The sequence below is a fragment of the Caretta caretta genome, chromosome 1 (genome assembly GCF_965140235.1).
Source record: "Caretta caretta isolate rCarCar2 chromosome 1, rCarCar1.hap1, whole genome shotgun sequence".
In the NCBI taxonomy this organism is placed as follows: Eukaryota; Metazoa; Chordata; order Testudines; family Cheloniidae; genus Caretta; species Caretta caretta.
In genome coordinates, this window is record NC_134206.1 from 168,448,432 (window position 1) to 168,469,473 (window position 21,042).

At 40.6% G+C, this 21,042-nt stretch overlaps 1 long non-coding RNA gene across 1 annotated transcript in view; it reads left to right on the top strand.

The window, feature by feature from the left end:
- Nucleotides 1-406: 406 nt before the first annotated feature.
- The window catches only part of LOC142073442 (uncharacterized), a 71,882-nt gene continuing 51,246 nt past the window's right edge, over nucleotides 407-21,042 (top strand). The window contains exon 1 of the long non-coding RNA XR_012670346.1: nucleotides 407-588. This is a non-coding gene — a long non-coding RNA (uncharacterized LOC142073442). The remainder of the gene's footprint in view (nucleotides 589-21,042) is intronic.

Below are 21,042 nucleotides of genomic sequence, written 5' to 3' on the forward strand. Positions count from 1 at the left end.
ATTAGTATCCAGTGTACAGTAACTATGTAGGTGGAAAGTGACACAGTACTAATATCCTGCTGAGTTACTGCTTTGAGAATATGAATGGAAAGGAATGGGTGCTTTTTAAGGTCCCCTTCCTTATTTATAAAAAAACACATAAATTACTACATTGTCTCAAATACTGTATTTTATAATAGTGATATTTCAGCACTTTGGATGAGGACTGTAGAGTATGTCAGTATTTGCATGAAGGATTACTTTGGATGGAACAGTACATAGGGTACAAGAAATTATTTCATAGCGCTCACTGGTGTAAGTGGAAATTGCCAAATGCATAATGACTGACACGCGGCATGCCAGCAATGGAGAGACTGGATGCACAGAACTGTCAGGCCTTCTGCTAGGCACTCGGCAAAATCTGACTTAAGAGCGGTGAGTGCTGCTGACTGATCTACATTCTACACCACAGTCTGAGAATTCTACAGAACCAGTCACCATGTGGATTAACTGGTCAGCTAAGAAGGATCATACGCCTCCTTTTATTTCTCCCTTTCAGAAAAGATATGAATTCCAGGTTTAGAAGAATGGGTCTGACCGTCAGCTGGGGTAAGTGGCTGTAGCTCCATTGAAGCCAATTATTCCAGCACAGGATGTCTCCATGAGTATTCTGGCATTTACCTTGCCACTTTTAATACACTTGTATTCTTCCCATTTCACCTTTTTTCCTATCTCTTTTCTCTTAATTCCGTACTTTCTTTCTGACTGGGAACAAAATAACTGTGCCACTTCAGAGTTTGGCCCATGAGATGCCTGACTCTGTCTTTGCAAGCACCATGCTAACCCTCAGACATGCATCTGCTCTACAAAATTTGGGGACAATAGGGTCAATGGCATCATAAAAGAGCCTACAATGTAAGCATGGCAGTTTTATATAAACATTGTAGTACAATATGATTTTAGCAGATTGTTTCTGTACCCTACAAAAAGCTTGTGAACCTAAGAACAAACATTAGAACTTTTTCTTTAAACAAATAGGAAATCAGCAACTCCTTTGTAACAAAGTATTGGATACTTAAAGTACATATCTAGAATTCCAGACAGCTATTGTGTAAAAGAGAACAGAAGAACTTGTTCATCCTTCTCTAGCCCTAAATTTTAGGGGATATTATGTTAAACTTAAGTTTTACTGCTGTAACTATGGTGACATACAGAAAACCAGCACTCTAAGAGAGATATAGCTCTTAATTATTTTTTACAGTTTTTAAACTACCTCAACATTTCCCCTTAATTCTATGTTTAAAAAAAAAAAAAACCTAAAATACCACAATACTAGGGCACAGGGTTCAAGATTTCTACTCTATCAGCAGATACAATAGAGATAAAAATGAGAAGAAAACAGAATGGAAAGGAGGATAGTTTGGTTTGTAATATAATCAAATTCTGTTAGCTGTCCATAGGCTTCCATTGTTGGGAAGGCTGCTAGGTTTAATATCTTTGCTAGAATAGTATACATCCAAAAAGCCTTGCATACCACTGTGAAAGTACTGTAGATGGCAGTAGAGGACTACAAATAGCTAGTTTTTAGTGAGACGTGAAACCTCTTTCATCACAGAAATTGGTTCAGAAGTCGTGCAATGTATTTTTTGGTAGTTATGTAAGTTACTGGAAAGTTAACATTTTATTATTATTGTATATGATGAAACATTAAGACTTTAGCTGGTTTTGTATGTTCACTGCATTGCTTGTGCTGGAGTGGAACTCGCCCTCAGTCATCTCCACATTAAGATTTTTAGGCAAAAATACTGAATTATACTAGCTCACAATATTTAGTCTAGTGTTGAGATTTAAACCGCTATTTTCTTTTAAAACTAACTCTTTGTAACATCACCGATCACACTTCCAGGGTTTTGAAGATTTGTATTTACTTTTTATTTTTTGTGCAAAGCCAATATGGTTTCTTTAATAGACCACAAAGGGAGACATTTTCAGTGGCACAAAGGGCGTCTTGTTGCTTCATTCCCTAAAACTCCTCAAGATGTTCCACATCTAAATCTAGCCTTACAAGAGCTAACTAGGGGAAATCTAGGCCCCAGCCCTACAAACGCTTACATACCTTAGTCCCACTCAATAATATTGCTCACATGCATCAATATTTGCAGAATGGGTGCCCAGGATGCAATTTAAAAAACAAAATCCCTATAAATAAAATGAAGCTACTAATATTTTTGCCACATGGAATGAATCTAGTTAGAGATTGTTGTAGATCTGACAAATATGAAGGAAAAAGAGTACTTCAAACAATGGTTTTACCCCTAACAGAGTACCTCTAGGAGAGAGGGAGAAATCTTACTTTTTTTGAAAAACAGCTGCTACTTGGGTCAGTACTGGAAAATCTTGTGTTTTTTTCCATACGTGTGTGAGGTAGACATAAGATATTCCTAATAGTTTTAGTATATTACCTATTGCTTATGTTTGAATTTTGCAGCCAAAGAAAAAATAAGTACCTTACTGGAGTATATATTCACCCCATAAACTTTCAATGATGTTGCATCATTAATAATTGGCGCTCAGTTTCCTGAGGTGTTTATTGAGAATACTTATTAAAATGCAATATGCAGTGCCAAATATGCCTCCAAGAAACCACAGAGTTTGATTGTAAATGGTGCTCACGAAAGTCACTTTTGCCATGTTGAAAGGATTTTTCTGGAGTGGAAGCCTGCATTGCGTGGTTTGGGAAAAGGCAGTCCTGAGGTTAACTAGAGATTAGTAGATTTCTGCATCTCCTCTCCTCATTATAGGAGGAAGAGAAAGTACAGTCCTCTGGTCAGGACAGTAGCCTGAGACTTGGGACACCTGGATTCAATCACCTGTTCTACTACAGGCTTCCTGTGTGACCCTGGGCCAGTCACTTTGGCTTAGTTCCACAAAGGGACTTCAACTTTGTAATGCCTAGGCTCCCAAATACAATGAATGGGGAAAGACCTATGTCGAAGAATGAGATCCACAAAAGCCAGCATGCTAGGGAGGAAGCTGTCTAAGCTAGCCAGTGGGGGATGCTGTAGGGAGGTGCCTGTCTTTGTGAAAGTTGACAGTCGGGAACCCCTCTTCTGGAGTCAGACAGCTTTGGTGCCTAAGCTGCTTCTTGTGAGAAGGAGTTTGGCAGGTGCATAACTTCACACAAAATGGCTAGAGGAAGAGATGGCTCCCTTATAACTATTAGCTCACTGGTTAGAACACTCACCCAGTATGTCGGAGACCCAAGATAAACTTCCCCCTCTGCATGAAGGAGAAAAAGGATATGAACAGGGGCTCTCCTACCTCTCAGGTGAGTGTCCTAATAACTGATCTATGGGATAGTCTTATGTGGGGCTTACTCAAGCTCTTCTGTTGAAGATGTTCTACTTTGGGTAACTAAAGAGTCATTGGAACAGCAGGACTGGAATGCAAGTCTCCCATCTCTGTCCCCTAATCAACAAGCTACAGAGTCATGTTCATTCTTTCAGTCTGGCTCAGGGACTATTTAAGCTGCCTCCTCCTTCTCCGAAGTCCCTTTGTGGATCCAGGCCTAAGATCCTATGGTAATGGAGGCCATATGAACACCACAGACCTATTAAATCAGCTATGTCTAAATTAAGTATGTATATTTATCTGTATATACTGAGGTATAGTTAGCTTTTATGTTTGGAGCCTGTCTATTAAACACAAAACAATGACTTCATTTTAAGCTCGTCTGACCTGTGTGATAGTAATTAGTATCTGTGCAGACCTAATTAATTATGAAAATGCAACTATTAAATTACTTCTGTATTTTTTTAAAGTGCCTATTTGTGAAAGGACCCTGATTGTTGTTGAGTGTGAAATCTTTGTCCATAAAACAGGTACAGCCTGGGCCACAGTGGTACAAACTTCTTACATTGCCTCATCAATGTGCCATCACCTTGTATTTGAGACCACTGCTAGGGATGCCGAGCCAGTCCTTGGTTGTGGCCACTAATTTGCTAAACATAGGTTACCAAATAACCATAGATGACTTCTGGTGAGTACTGACCAGTCCTGGATTCAAAGCTATGATTTTAGGGAGTTAAGTCATATTTGCATTCCCAATCTTCAGAGCTCTCCAATCCCAATCCCTCACATTTATAGCTTTACTAATGAGATAATGATTAATACAGTTTTGAATCTCTGCATTGTGCCAGTTTTCCCCTGTGCATTTTTGAATTTTACCTGTACAGTAGTGGGCTTTCTTCCTGGTTTTTCCAGTCTGGTTTTTCCACGTATGCTTGCAGACGTACAGAAAGTAAACAGAACTTTTCCTTCAAGAAACACCTTAGGAAAGTGTCGTTGGGAATATATAGGTGGTCTTTGTGAAGAGGAGAGTTTGCAGTAAAAATATACAGTGGGGATTAGGAAAAATCGTTTTATATGTAAAGCATACATACTAGGTTAAGGAAATACACAGGTAAAATATAAGGAGGTTATCTGGGTGATAATGCATGCTTAGAAGAGTACTCAGTGGGACCATTTACAAATCTCATATACCAACAGTTGTCATGAGCAACACTGCAAACTAGTTGCAATTATCAGCTGAAGCTGGAAAGAAACTGAAATATGCTCCGGTCATTTGGTATAAAGTGGTCTTATCGTCTCGCTGCCTGAACAGCTGCAAATGGAACAATTTTCCATTTCCACCCATCTTAGAAAACTTTGTATTTCAAAACTGCACCTCATTAGAACAGCTCACCTACTCTCTGGAGGGGCACTTACATACATATCTTTTGCATGATTTGACTAGTGGATTGTTTGCTTTTCTCCGTACACAGTTTTGCTCTGTTTTGCCAGAAAGCTGCTCAATTTTGTTGTCACACTGATCATAGAAAATTTTTTATTGTGCAAACAGTTCAGTGGCCACTTCCCTGAGATTTGGTAATAACAAATAACCAGTGATCCTGCAGAGCAGTATTGCCATTTAGTATCACTTCAGCAGCTTTATAGGAATCAAGGTGCTTAATTACAGCAATTTATGTCTCTGTAAATGGGCACAGAACCCTCATTTACCTTGGGTTTTTCGTAGGGGAGTGTGTAATATTTTTAGAATGCTCTGATTTAGCTGTCCTCCTAGAATTTTCAGATAAATATTCTTGTTGACCTATTCCAGCGGACCAACTAGATTTTGGAACAGAGGAATAAATGTATTGGTTTACTCAGCCTTGATGCTACTTGTCATGGGGCCGCTGCCCTTTATGGGGAGTTAAGGCTCAATCTGCCTGTAACTACCTTATGAAGACCTTAACTTGGGTGTATTTGTCTTCCCCAGATGATTTATTAGTAAAATCACCTGGATTTAATAAAGGACAGGAAGCTCCTGTGGACAGGAGCTCCCAGAGCAGGGGTGGGCAAACTACAGCCCAAGGGTTGCTTCTGGCCCTTCAGACATTTTAATCCGGCCCTCAAGCTCTAGCTAGGGAGTGGGGTCTAGAGCTTGCCTCACTCCAGCCAGGGAGCAGGGTCAGGGGCTTGCCCCTCTCCGCACATGCTGGGGATCCATGCGGCTCCTGGAAGCAGTGGCATGTCCCTCCTATGTGTAGGGGCAGCCAGGGGGCTCCAACACTGCCTCTGCAGCTCCCATTGGCTGGCAACTGCTGCCAATGGGAGCTACAGAGGCAGCATCTGTGGACAGGGCAGTGCACAGAGCTGCCTGGCCATGCCTTCGCATAGGAGCTGGAGGGGGGACATACCACTGCTTCCGGGAGCTGCTTGAGGAAGCACCATCTGAAGCCTGCACCTCTGACCCCCTCCTGTGCCTCTGCCCCAGCCCTGATCCCCCTCCTACCCTCCAAACCCCTCAATCCCAGGCCGGAGCACCCTCCTGCACCCCCTCACCCTCATACCCAGCCCTCACCCCCCCTGCACCTCGACCCCCAATTTCGTGAGCATTTATGGCCCACCATGCAATTTTCATACCCAGATGTGGCCCTTGGACCAAAAAGTTTGCCCACCCCTGCCTCGAGAGCTGAGCAGGGAGTCTAGAGGGTGAATTCTCTGGGGGAACCTATAATAGGTGCTTGTAAGAGAGGGGAGCTTGTGGATGGCTGCAGTTGGTAGTCACCCAAGAGGGCCTGGCCTCAGTCAGGAGGCCTCCCATAGACTGGTTAGAAGCCAGGCCTGGCAAGGGACATCTGATCTCTGTGGAATAGAGCTGCAGTGGATGGACCTCCCCTGGCTCCAGAGAAGGAACTTACGATGGCACAGACAGGGCCAGAGACTAGCACCAAGAAAACCCCTGTGAAAGAGCCTACGTAGAGGCGAGCACTGGACTCGGGTGTGGAACAGATGGATTTTGTCAATCCAGAGAGATAAAGGATGGTGCTGTGGAGGCAGCCATCCTTCCTTCCTTGTGGGGAAAGAAGAAATTAGAATGGACTGACATCTTTAAGGAAAATTTTTTTTCCTCCCCAAAGACAAATGGCCTTGGTTTGGAAATGAAAATTGTCATGGAAAATATTTTTCTTTCCTGTTTTTTGACCAAAAACACAAAACAACCATTTTTAGTTTTTGAAAAGTGGATAATTTTTTCTAATTTCTTATCTAAAGATTTTCCCATGGAAAATATTTGCTATTTTCCCTACCAGTTCAAGGGGAGCATGGTGTCTGTAGGGGAGTCCTCTCAGTGTACATAGTATGAAGAGGTCTCTCTCCCTTTTCTTTCAACCCCACTTTTTGGGGGCATCTGCTGACTTTTGAGTGCTGACCTGTGCAGTGGTCACATGCATGAGGATGGTCTCAAGTTGCAGTGGGGGAGGTTTAGATTGGATATTAGGAAAAACTTTTTCACTACGAGGGTGGTGAAACACTGGAATGCGTTACCTAGGGAGGTGGTAGAATCTCCTTCCTTAGAGGTTTTTAAGGTCAGGCTTGACAAAGCCCTGGCTGGGATGATTTAAGTGGGAATTGGTCCTGCTTCGAGCAGGGGGTTGGACTAGATGACCTTCTGGGGTCCCTTCCAACCCTGATATTCTATGATTCTATGATAGCACTTGTATTTAATAGGTTAATACTTTCCCTTATGGCATACACAAAGCCCAAGCTAAAATAAACTAAATGGCAAAAATCACTTAATTTTCTGAATCACTTTTTCTGTCTACTACAATATTAATCTAAAGTAAATAGTTATTTGAAACCAGACAAGAAAAATGTTGATGCCAAAGGAAATCCCATCTTAATTGCTTAAAAATCTGAACAATGCAGACCACCAACTCACAATATGTAAGCAGGAAAGATTATGTGGGTTTGATTTGTTCATCTAAGTATTGGTATTTCAGTCTAGTGTATGCAAGCAAAATCATCAGATTATTATACAAAAAAAGTTTAGTTTGATTTACATCATCTGGTCAAGATCCTCAGCTAGTGTAAATCAAGGTAGCTCCATTGACTTCAATGATCTATGCCAATTTAAACTAGCTGAGGATCAAGTGCTCTGTTTTGTTTAAACTCTGCTAGTAGAATGCTGCAGGTGCACGGAGAACAAGCAGAACATCTTGTTTTATAGACGTGAAAATCATCAGGTTCATTTTTTTATTCCCTTTCTCACACCTTAAAATGCCTCCCAATCATCAGTGTTTTCTTTTGCATTGGCATTCAGATGACTGACAATCTTGGCAGAAGCAGTTTTATGAAACTAGTGTAAATTGGGCTTTTGTTAACTCTCTCGGGCTAAGAATACAGTAAGTCATGGATGTTTAGCAGTCTGGGCAAGAAAGCTATGATTGCAGACATCTGTGTTCAGCATTCTGTAGCTTCTAAAGTATGCAAAAAATCCATAATCATTTCTCTGCATCATAACTGTGCTTTTCAATGGACTACTACAAACACGGGATTGAGCCCTGCTCACAAATGTTTACAAAACTACTCCCATATTAGGCACATTACATTGATACAATAGCTTCTGGGAATTTTGTTTTTACTTGAAAGTCAGAGCACATTAGTAAAGACAGAGGACCAAATTCACTGCTAGTGTTAGCTGGTGCAACTCCATATACTAGAACTGCATATGCTTCATCTAATGCAGGCAACACAAGGTCTAAGCGTTAGTAAAATACCCCTTAATCCTCCACAATAGCGCTTAAATGGCACTTAAGTGTTTTGGTGTATAGACCTTGTTATGACCCTCTGCACAGAAGTGAATTTCACCCATAATGTATATGGCCTGACCAACTATATACATATGAATTATTTTTAAAATAATGTTAGGGATGAGTCCTGTTAATGGCTCATCCATTATTTTTCAAGAACCTCATTGACTCTACTCAATGACAAATTTAATTCAAATGAAAAAAAATCCTGCTTATTGGAGAAAAATAAAACCTAGAAGAAGTACATAAATGTGAAGGATGAGTACAGTTTATCTAAATACACTTGTTTAGAAATCATTCACATTGCCCTGGAAATGTGCAGATGTGAAGCTTATCAGAGTTTGCGTTTCTTCTTCTTGTGACGTATCTTGCTGGGCCAGATTGTGCCTAGCAAGTCAATGAACGCGTGACAGCGGCAAAGATGGTGCCAGGATCCGCCTCATGTATGTCCTTGTGTAGCAGGCCAAGGCTGTCTGCCTGGGGAGCTGAAGTTACTCTTTCCATGTTTGCTCTGGGGAAGAGCGAGGGCCACCCATATTCACCGAGCAAGCCCCGTGCACTGGAAGGGCTTGTGGCAGCAATTGTGCTTTTCTCACGCTGGCCCCAGCATGGGTGAACTTTGTCCCCCCACACAAGAAACAGTTGCCTCCACTTGGAACAGGCAATCCAATATTTGTAAACTCCCATTCAAGGGCAGGGACTGCCCTTTATTAAAGTTTGTTCAGCACCAAGCACAAAGAGGCCCAAACTGGCTGCCTTTAGACATGACTCCAATATTTATAATGTTACATAGGAAATACTTTATAAATTAGAATGTAAGTTGCAAAATGGCCTCCCTGAGAAGCAGAAGGCCAAATTTATGCTTGTATTGAACTCAGTGGAATTATATTAGGAAGGAGTTTGTCTCTGACAGCTGTAACATAAGCATTTGTTAATGATACAAGCCCTGAAATACAACAGAGCAGAGTTTTTCTGTCTTTATAGAACAGGATACTCTTTCTCTTGGAGACAATGTCTTGCTTTCAGCAAGGCCCCATACTGCTGACAGGTCCAGAAGCAGCAATTGTTGGAGCAATTCATACATATAATGGATAAAGATGAGCAGGAAGCAAGCTATCTATGTATCGGACCAATCCACAAGGAATTGAAAAGAAGCTCTTGGAAAGCCTGGCTATTTCATAGAAACGTGTATTTTGTTTCAGATACAAAATAATGTGTTTGTGATCCATTGTGTCATCACCAGTGACATATTGCATCCGTGCATGATAGACAAACTTTTTAAAGAGAAAATGTAGTACCTTTAGACTGGCTTCAGGCCATCAGCTGGTATCTCAGTCCAGCTGAGCTATTCGATGGTAGAGAAGTAAATAGGTTAGTGAGTGTGGTATCGAAAAAAACACGCAGTACTTTCTTTTTGGGTACTGTTTATGTATGTGTGTGTTTTTATTTAAATAGTCAATATGTTCCAGTGCACCACAGTAACAATTCTCATTGTATTATATTATATATTTAAAATCTCTATTTCTATGTCTTTGGGTAACTCACAAGAGTGTAAAGAATGTTTTGTTTTCTTTAGAAGAGAGAGTTGATTAAAAATCTAGAAAGCATGACTTATGAGGAAAGATTGAAAAATAGTATTTGTTTAGTCTGGCGAAGAGAAGACTGAGGGGGACCATGATTAACAGTTTTCAAATATGTAAAAGGTTACAAGGAGGAGGGTGAAAAATTGTTCTCCTTAACCTCTGAGGATAAGACAAGAAGCAATTGGCTTAAAATTGCAGCAAGGATGGTTTAGGTTGGACATTAGGAAAAACTTCCTGTCAGGGTGGTTAAGTACTGGAATAAATTGCCTAGGGAGGTGGTGGAATCGCTATTGTTGGAGATTTTTAAGACTAGGTTAGACAAACACCTGTCAGGAATGGTCTAGATAATACTTAATCCTGCCATGAGTGCAGGGGACTGGACTAGATGACCTCTCAAGGCCCCTTCCAGTCCTACGATTCTCTATGTGTGTGTTCAGTACCTAAGGTCTACAAACTCTAGTGTGTATTAGGATCACTGGCTCTGGATGTACTGAGTAAATTCTAGGTAGAACAGTCTACATAAATGTGAGTTCACCTCACTTTTTATACTAAGATGATGCTGCACATAAATATTCCATTCAGCTGTCACTACACCTTACAAATGTGCGCAATGCTTCATGGAAAGCTTGCGTTTTGCTTCTTGCTCAATCTGTCCTGTTCCCTCATTTTTTTTCCAGGAAATGTACAAAGCGAAGTATTTTTTGGTAGAACAACAGCTGAGTCCTTTGAGAGAGGTCACAAGAGGTCAGCTTCCACGCTGCATTAAATGTGAAGAATGCAGTTATGTTCACATGCAAATGGAAATAATGCAGTTGCATAAATGTTTAACTGTGATTTTGGAATTGTGCTATTGTTAAAAATACAGCAAATACAGGTTTCCCATGTCAAACCGTGCAGCTTCAGTCAACAGGTGGTTAATGGCTTGGTGCTTCGTTTGTTTAGGTGCTCAGAATCAGTCTGCTAAAAGTCTAGATCATTGTTCTTTGAGATGTTCAGCATAAACATTCATACCAGCTTTCGTCAGTAGGACCCTCTACTTACAAATTCAAGGGCAGGACTCTCACAAGATAGGCATCCAGGGGCAAATCCTGCCTCTTCTCTGCAACCATAGGGAGTCCCATGATAATTAAACTGTTGCAGTTCTCCTGTGCAAGGATAGGTAGGATTTGGATGGGGTGTCATATGGCAGGCTGCCACCTCTAGTGCAGTGCAGAGCCAAGCTCCTCAGGATGTTGTATAGATGGCAGCACACAAGGGGAAGGAGTGGTGAGGCTTGGGATAGGCTGGAGGTGGGATCGAGGATCTATCTTTGCATGAGCCCTCCAGCCATCCACCCTGAAGTGAGGGTACATAAGGCTACTCTGTGGAATGGCTCCTCAGTTGCTCTGCCCTCACAAAGTATGATGCCTTCCTTTGTTGCTCCATACATCTGCCCAGTGCTCACATTAGCTTCTCAAGCTGGTTGCTGGCATTAGGTTTTGACCCCTGGAGAGCAGTCATGGGCTTCAGCAGAACCATTTAATCTGAGTCACTCCTTTGATCAGAGGTGCAGGAATTGACTTTCTGAGAATGTGACAAGCCCTTCAATACTGTAAATTCTAAGTATCGCTCTGGCAACATTGTTCAGAATCATCATTTGAGTATATTTATAATTGCCCGCAGCCTCGAAAAACACTCCAGACTTAATTTGATACTGTGTGGTGACACCCTGAGCAACCTGAGAGACTTTTGTGTTATAGCAAGTGGGTGATATCTGATCCTTAAATGTATTGCCCCCACAATTCTTTTTGAAAGCAGCTCCAATAGCAAAGCACAGTAGACTAACAAAAAATGGCAGTCTGCATCTGGTTTAAATATTGCTGTGAATAGCATAATGGTCAGAGTGGATTAGCAAATAGAGAAAAGAATCTCATGTTGCCTGAAAGATAAAATAGTTGTTGATGTTATTTAGTCCTTGTTTCTGGAGTTATATGGTTAGTATGTTTATGTACCATTCTTTGTTTTCTAGATAGTAATTTGCTTTGTAAACCCGTTATGTATGTAAATGTCTCCTTTATATCTCTTCAAGTTAACAGCAAAATAAGAATATTTTAATATAAAAGGGAATTATATGTCCTCTTCCATTAAATGAAACCTGGAACAAGATTTCTCACAATCCCAACACTTGGTTCAACAGATGGTTTGCAGAGGCTGATGAAAGTTTTGGTGAACCTAGGTGAACTGAATGCATCCAATGAGTGAGCTGTAGCTCACAAAAGCTTATGCTCAAATAAATTTGTTAGTCTCTAAGGTGCCCCAAGTACTCCTTTTCTTTTTGCGAATACAGACTAACAAGGCTGCTACTCTGAAACCAGGTTACACTGTAAACCAAGCAAATTTTCAGTGACTCAGAGCTGATTTATCCTTGTTGGTAGAAAGCTATGCAGAAACCTGGTCATTCAGGTTTTTATTCAAAACTAGACATTTGATTTTGGCTGACCTGCACTTGAAGATTTTTGGGGATTCATTTGAACCCCAAACCTAAAGCAAAGCTGAGGGAATGTGAGGCTGAACCACTGTGTGAGGCAAACCCGCTGCTGGACCAGGGCTGCTTGCTCAGCTACATTCTGCCAAGGGAGCCTGGCACATTGTAGTAGCATATCCATGGGGAAGGACCCCCAGGCACAGGTATCTCACTCCTACTGCTAGAGCTGTGAGTGATCCTGTGAACCAGTCACTAGGATTCCTCCTATTGCATCTTGGTGTTACAGCCTACCCTGGATCCTGCCTCAGTTCCTGCCCTAGCTTTGTTCCAGTCCACTTCAGTCTTGTCCATGCTGTGTTCCTGACTTGCTCCTGACTCCCAGGCCCTTGGACTGACTCCAGCCCAGCTTCAAACTTACACTTGCTTCTGGATCCTATGATCCTGATGTGGCTTGTCTATGGACTCTGATCCCAGTTCTAACTCACAGCTTGTCCCCAGACCCTGGTTTCAGCACTGGCCTCGGCTCAGTCCTGACTCTGTGTGGCTTTGAGCCTTGATATCTGTTCTTAACTACCTCCAGTCACCAGGCCTGACTGTTTAGAACCAAGAGCCTGACCCACTGCAGGCTATAACCACAGTTCATATTCTATTGCTGCTAAATTAAACTGTTCAGGTTCACACAGTTCTTTAGCTCTGTCACAGTTATGGGGCTAGCTGCTACTCTGTCCTCCTTCTGAGTGCACTGGGTCAGGTAATATGCCACTTGCCCTTATGGGTCTTGGGGTGGATCCCAGTGATTCTTTCAGTCTTAGAGCTGGGTCTGGTTATGCTGCCCTCTGTGTACCAACTGCATATCACCCTGCAGCTCTGACTGGGTTTCAAGCATCTGCATTTCCTCCCTTGTGGAAGCTGGTAGCAGTGATATAGTGATCAAAAGCCACCTTAAGACAAAGTATTTTTATTTATCAATTGGAACAAAGTATTAGAGAGGGGAAAAGAATTATATTCTTATCCAAGCTGGCTTTTCACTACAAGTTAAGTTAGGCTTTCCTCTTACATTACAGGATCAAAATAGAACCAACTTACATTCTCCTAGCAAGCCCAGATTCTCCTGTGACCCACCCTGGTCACCACTCACTCAGCATGCTCTGCTATTCCTCCTCCTCCTCACTAGGTGATTGAGGGTGCTGAAACTGCCTGATCCCGGAAGTCAAGCACATAAATCAAGTTTTGGGATAGAGACTGAAATGTGCACCAGACCCTCCCCTCCACCTACTGAGGTGCTCAGAGCAGCGTACAAGACACTAAAATACATTCCTAGAGCACTTTTAACCTGTACCATTGAGAAATCTGCAGGAGTTACTTGTAAAAGTCTGCCTGTGATCCCATAGTGGGACATATCTATGGGATATCTGCCATAGGTCAGCTCCTTTACACCATTCCTTGCACAGACTCCCCATGAATGTTTGTACATTATCCCTCTCTGAGGGATCTGAAAGGTGTGGAGCATGAGACGATGCTGAAAATGACAGTGTTAATTCCCTTGGGAACTTAGGGCCTGATCCAGCCCCCATTAAAGTGAATGGAAAGATTCCCAGATTTCAGAAGTTCTCCTGGCTTGCCAGGAGTGATGCCACATAGAATGACTGACCCCAGCTCTGCACCCCCTACCTAGATACATCCTTCCCCTAAACACAGAGATCCTCATCCTGTCTGTATAGGGGTTTCTGCAGTATTGTAGTGAAGAACAATGCCCTGTTGTCTTTCCTTCCTTTCTCACCAACTCTTTTTAGCCCACTGACGCAGAATTTCCACTGCTTTGAACCCACCAATATGGTCCATAGTGAATAAATGACATTAAATCATACAGAATACACTCTACAATGTAAAAACAAAACAACCTGAAAATTACTTGGAAAGGAAGGGAAAGGTACTTGGGACATGTGTACTTTTCTGGTTCTTCTTGCTGGTCTATCTTGAGGTTATACTTTTTAAGGGTAGGAATGTAGAGTTTGTGGCTGCAGGAGTCATGTGCAGTAATGGATCTCTTGGAGCTATTTTTCTTTTAACTGTGTATTGTAGACAAAAGTACTTACAAATCCTTATCGTGGATTGAGGCACAACAGCCGCCTAGGGTTGTTTTTTTTTTTTTAAAACAAAAACACTCACCTCTCTCATTTGTACAATGCACAAGTCAATGTTGCTCTCTGGCTGCTGAGCATGCAACCCTGATAAGGGCCTGGTTTGGGAATAGTTTCAGTTCAGTTTGGGACAGTGAGTTTACTTAATATAAAACACTTTCATTCGGGGAGGGGGAGAGAAGAGAGGAGAAAGAGAGCCCTGATAAGAAAATGAGGGTGATCTGCTCTGCGATGCTTGACTGTCATCTTATCTGGTAAAAATACTACATTTGCTAACCTGTAGCATTGCCATGTGACTGCCCTCAATGTTTTCCATGACTTTTTTTTCCTGGACTTGCTTTCTTTTTAAGTGATGTATTTCCTGGCCAAGAATTTTAACTCTGCACTCAATCCAGTTCAGAAGTGTGTTTTGATTTTCTTTCAGAGCTGCTAGAGTTTTAAAAAGCTATTTGGCGGATTTGCAGTTCAGACACATGGAGAAGATATCAACAGGAGAGATTATACAGGGGATTTTAAAATTTGCTACTCAATGCCTGTTTGCAAACTTCTTTTGAATTTGTTCTAAAGTATTTATCAGAATAGTCTAAATCTTCCATGTTCATGCAGTTGGCTTTCCGGGACTACATCAGATTGCTCATTGGTTAGATTCACTATAAGTGAGGCTCCCAACAAAGAGCCAGTTAGACCTGGAAATCTAATTACTGGTTGTTTAAAGATTCCAAGAGTAATGTCTGGCTTTCAAATCCTCACCACATACTGCTGATTTTAATAATTAACAGTCACACTTCCCTCACCAAGAGTTCAATGCAGTTTTTCAAAGCATACAAATCTGTAAAGGTCTGATATAGTAAATTGCTGAGCAGCCTCCACATCCTTTGACGTCAAGGAAATTAAGGTGCTCTCTACCTTGCAACAGCACTCAGCATTTCACAGGACCAGGCCTCATAGGGCAGCATGTTTTGGACATTTGTCAATTTTTTTTTTAAGGGGGCATCTCTTGATCTAAATGGGAAGAGTCATGCAAATGTTGAGGTTCCTTCTATGAAATGGTCTTTCCTAATTAATTCTTATTTGTACCATGTAGAGCCTAGAGCACCAACAGAAATTGTGGTCCCATTGTAAGCTTTTTGAGGCACAGTCTTGTGCCCTGATCCTGCAATTTGCTATGTGCAGCCACACACCTTTGTCTGCACAGGAGTAGAGCAGTGTGCCCATGTGCCATGAATTGCAGGAGTGGAGCCTAAATAGTCAAGATAGACAAAAGGGGACTAAGTTTTGTGTCAGAAACTGTCTATTATGTGGCACCTGGCATGATGGGGCCCAGATCTCAGTTGAGGCCTTTTGGTGCAATTGTAAAACAAATACACAGTTACAATATTGTATTTTTGGATGTACGTTGACTTCAGTAGGCATCAGACAAATGTGAGTACACAACTTAGCTCTAAGCAAAGCAGTTGACAAAAGGCTAGTGGCAGCTTGCCTCCCTCATGGAATGAACAATTACTGTCACGCTTCACTACCAGTAATTATATAAAACTAAGGGAGTTGATCCTGAGTACCAAGCTTGCAAATTCTTCCAAGGAGTTAATTTTCCTGAGCTAGTGTACTACACTAGCTAAGTTGATATTACTAGTTTGTCTAGGCACCATTTCTGTAGACAATCCACAAGGGCTTTATACTGCACCATTGAAATCAATAAAAAGATTCCTGTTGGCTTCAGTGGTACAGGATCAAACCATAAAGGAAAAATGCTGCTGAAAATTGCATCTTCTGCCTCCTTATGTAGTGTTGTTGTCCCAGCAGGCAAATACTTCATTAGCCATATAAAAAAAAAGATCCCCTGGCAACACAATCACTTCCTGAACATTGAGCACAATGATGCTAGTGAATTTATTAATAAGGAGGTTTGAGCTGTCCACTTCAGTTACCTAGGATCGCTCAAATAGACTTTTATGCTGGACCAGGGAGGATTTTAAGAGACCATATAAAATACACAGCAGGTTTAACAACCTTCTTATGTCAGCCTGGGAATCATTTTCCTTTCAATGCAAGGATGCTGGGAGCTACACAGCAATATAAATGTTATCTGTTCCTTGTATTTAAAAAGCTTGCTTTCACTGTGATTCATCATTTGGACCAGACCAGTAGAGAATTGGGATGAATTTCACCCCTAAATCTTTAGAGATCCTGCACAAGACCTATATACACCACTTAAATTCCACTCAATCTTTGTTTTGTAGGTTTAGGTAGTTAAGTCAGGGAGCATGGGCTTCATGCTTGCCCTTCATATAGGTGTGAATTTCACCATTGGTGAAGAAAGTGGAAATCTGTGTTTGAAATACCCACTCTACTTAGCAAATATGAAAGGAATTGCCAGACAGAACTAATTAAGACAGAATTAATGCTGAGAATTAATACCTATAAAAGTAGCATAGTTTAAAAGCCATAAATGCCAAGATTTAATACATTTGAATTAAATTCTGCTTTTATTCGGACAATATCCGCACTCACCTACTCAGAGTGGAGACCTTCACCAGCTGCTACATAAAACTTAAGTCTGCCAGTTTGACAATCGGTGCCTGAGTAACAAATACAATTAGACATGATTATAAAGAATTAATGAACAAAAAATACAACACACTGTTCAGTGCATGCATGGAGTTCAATTATCTACAGTTAACTGAATGTGTATTTATCTGTTTTTTGGATGCAGCTCTAGAAACACATTGAAGTGAAATACAATTATAGGTACAGAATGTGAGATTTATTTATATTTGCGTGTTATGGAAAATACCATTCAAATTATTTCCACTATAAAGCAAGACAAGACTGAAAATGAAGGGAGGATTGCACAATGCACCACTGCATATGAGGGTTGGGGGATGAGATCATACAAGCAGCTAGGAGTTAGAGCATATGGTTTGAATCAAAGGTACCTACTTTCTAGGCACTTACTGTATTTGAGGGAAGATGCCTCAAAACATATATGAACTCAGAAGAATAACTTTTAGATGTCCAAGGACTCTGTATTTTGAAGGCATGATCTCCCTTCTTTTTTTCTTCCCTAATGTCAACATGGCAAACAAATGCAGTTCAGAAGGTATACATTTCCTGTAGATGAAAAGCACAAATGTTCCCCACATAGCAGAAAGTGGGACTCAGAGCTGGATCTAAATTTGTCACAGGAGGCATTTACAGGAACATTTCTTTTCTTAGAGACAGTTGCAGAAATGCTAAACAGGTGAGCTTCCAAATATGGCACTGATGCCAGTTAAATTACATAGGATGTATGGACTGATGACAGCTAACCACCTGAAATAGGATAAAGTGAAGTGTATATTTCTTCACATACTTGTGAATATAATGAGATCATTCTGTTTTTTAAAAAACAAATATTTGTGTAATTAGATAGTACTTGAACAAGCTAGGTATCTCCATTTATTATTTTGGCTGATTTCTGGGAACTTGTACTCGCAAATGTTCAGAGATACATATTTTGTTAATGCTGATGTTGGTAACATTACCAGCTGGAAGGTTATTATAGAAGATGAATATATTCATTTACTGAGCACTGTCAGTACACTTGGCTCTTCACAAATATACAGCAAGACCTGATCCATGCCCCAGGGAGCTTAAAATCTAAAACCAACCAGCTTATGTCATGTTGGCCAAGAAGAGCCACCTTTAGAAAATTGAGACTAATTGTTCCAGTTCTCAAAATTCAAGTACAGATTTTGATGCCTTCCCCCAATTTAAGATGTGTTGAGAGCTGGGGTGAGGGTTCAGTCCATCTCTGCTTAAAACAAAAACACCTCCAAATCTTTCTGGATAATACAGACATCACTTCAGGCTTCTCAATCCTTAATGGACAACTAAGGTAGTGTAACAGTTATAGATTTAAAGATCTTTCTTGGAATGGGACAAAGGCTTCCCTAAGGCCAGGGTTTGATTTACACACCAGCATTTCTTTGAATGCATTACCCAATAGAAAGCCAGTCTATTAGTGACAGAACTGTTTTAACCTCACTAGGCAGTAGGGTGACCAGATGTCTCAATTTTATAGGGACAGTACCAATATTTGGGGCTTTGTCTTATGTAGACTCCTGTTACTCTCCCTCCCCCCCGTCCTGATTTTTCACACTTGCTGTCTGGTCACCCTACTAGGCAGGCAATATAGCAGTACCCTTAAGATCGTTGACTGTGCCCCATCTACTAGGGCTTGAGGTGTTAACTTTAATATGATCTACATGAGTTGAAGCAAAATCCACATCTCTGCCTTTAAGGCATGCTTGAGCCCTTCACTAAATAATGCCCATCACTGTGAACTCATTGTGTACCATGTTTAAAAAAAAAAAAAAAAAGGAACAGTATAAGAATTATACACTTAAAAAAACTCAAAACCCTCTAAAAATGACTCAGCTAATGAAAACTGGTTTACCTTTTCTAATAGAGTCCACAGCATCTATGGTCAAGACCTCTCCATATTGCCTGTGGCTGAGGCAAACAATACAAAGGACAAATGCATAGCAAGTCACTGATTTCTTAAGAAACGGTGCATATTTCTCATTTTCTCGCTACAAAGAATGCAGGGAAGCTAGGTGGAATGGCTGTGGGGCAATTGGCAATGTAGTGAGATACCACACAATGGCAAAAACCAGAGAATTGGCAATCTCACAGGAAATAAAAGCAACAACTTACAACAGCAGATGTTGGAATGCCTTCAAGTTATCCCCCTAAGGCAGAAGTTACCTGGGCCACCAGTGTCATGTTTCTCAGGCACAACTTGCTACGGTTAAGGGTCACAAATGCAATTAGTCTGGCTCTGATAGATGGAATCTGAATTTAGGTTTTACTGAAATTTCACAGCATTGATGTTCATCCAATTTAAACACAAACCACAGAGGGAAAGGAAAGGCAAAAAAGGATTTTTAATGCCATTCTGCAATACAATATTTAGGTTCTATGGGCTTTTGGCTTCAGTGGGCTTTGGATCAGGCTCATAGCAAGGCAACTCAGAGCTTTGTAACCTGCAGATTAACATTAATTTGTTTGTTAGCTTTCCAAAATAGGTACCTAGAATAGATAAAGAACTCTTTAGAATAATTTGTTAAACTGTTTTTTTTAAAAATGCATAACAGGCTACTATAAGCAAATATATAGCACAGTGTTTCTGAACTGTATGTCATCATTCTATAAACAGTGTCTTTTCTGCTGGAGTTGACAGAGTTGACGTTAATGGAATGCCTCTGCAAAGTATTTTGCCCAGAAATATTGGAGTCTGAACAAAAATCTTCTTCAGTTTTGAAAAAAACATGGTGCTGTGATAGTCTATTATTTAAAATGTTCTATAGCTAGCTATATCTACAATAGCTTATACATCTCTAGAATTTAGTACAAATGTTACATGTTGAACCAAAATTATGATTGTCTAGAGATGTGTATGCTTTTAAATGATGTATGAATTATTTTAGAAAAAGATTACAACATATTCAACAATATTTTGGACATGATTAACTGCTGTGTCACTCCAGTTTTTATGCAGGTTTATATGGGGACATGTAGGATCCAGTGATGATGATAACTTAGGCCTGGCGTAGATGGTCCTTATGCTGTAATTCATGTAACAGAGAGCTCATGTAAAACGTTTAAAAATTGGTGTTAAACAGAAACTGCCACTCAACCTCAACTATATTACAGCTACAACACTGCACCATAATTCAATGGAGGCCTACAACTACATTTAAAAGGGCTATGAGATTTCCAGCTGGGGAGCTGGGTGGTATTATAAAGCAGTTAATATGCATTGCATATTTAATTCCCCCCCACAGGGATTATTTTTCTCTAGTTGTGTCTGAACTCATCTTACCTTTCCTAAAGAGCTGGTTGAAATGTTTTTTTTTTTTCCAATGAAAAATGGCTTTTCAATGAAAATGTTCATGTAAAATTTGACCAAAAATGGACATAATGTGTAAAATTCTGTAAAATCTTTGTTTTTGAAAAACAAAACTGTTCACAAAAGCCAGATTTTTTTTAACTGAGTGATTTTAAAAAACAAATATTATTTCAGGGTTTTTGTTTGTTTTTTCTCAGAGGCGCTGTCAAGGTTCCTCCCCCACTCTGAACTCTAGGGTACAGATGTGGGGACCTGCATGAAAAACCTCCTAAGCTTACCTTTACCAGCTTAGGTCAAAACTTCCCCAAGGTACAAAATATTCCACCCTTTGTCCTTGGATTGGCCGCTACCACCACCAAACAGATACTGGTTACTGGGGAAGAGCTGTTTGGAAACATCTTTCCCCCCAAAATACTTCCCAAAACCTTGCACCCCACTTCCTGGACAAGGTTTGGTAAAAAGCCTCACCAATTTGCCTGGGTTACTACAGATCCAGACCCTTGGATCTGAGAACAATGAAAAAGCATTCAGTTTTCTTACAAGAAGACTTTTAATAAAAATAGAAGTAAATAGAAATAAAGAATTCCCCCCCTGTAAAATCAGGATGGTAGATATCTTACAGGGTAATTAGATTCCAAAACATAGAGAACCCCTCTAGGCAAAACCTTAAGTTACAAAAAAGATACACAGACAGAAATAGTTATTCTATTCAGCACAATTCTTTTCTCAGCCATTTAAAGAAATCATAATCTAACACATACCTAGCTAGATTACTTACTAAAAGTTCTAAGACTCCATTCCTGGTCTATCCCCGACAAAGACAGAATAAAGACAGACACACAGACCCTTT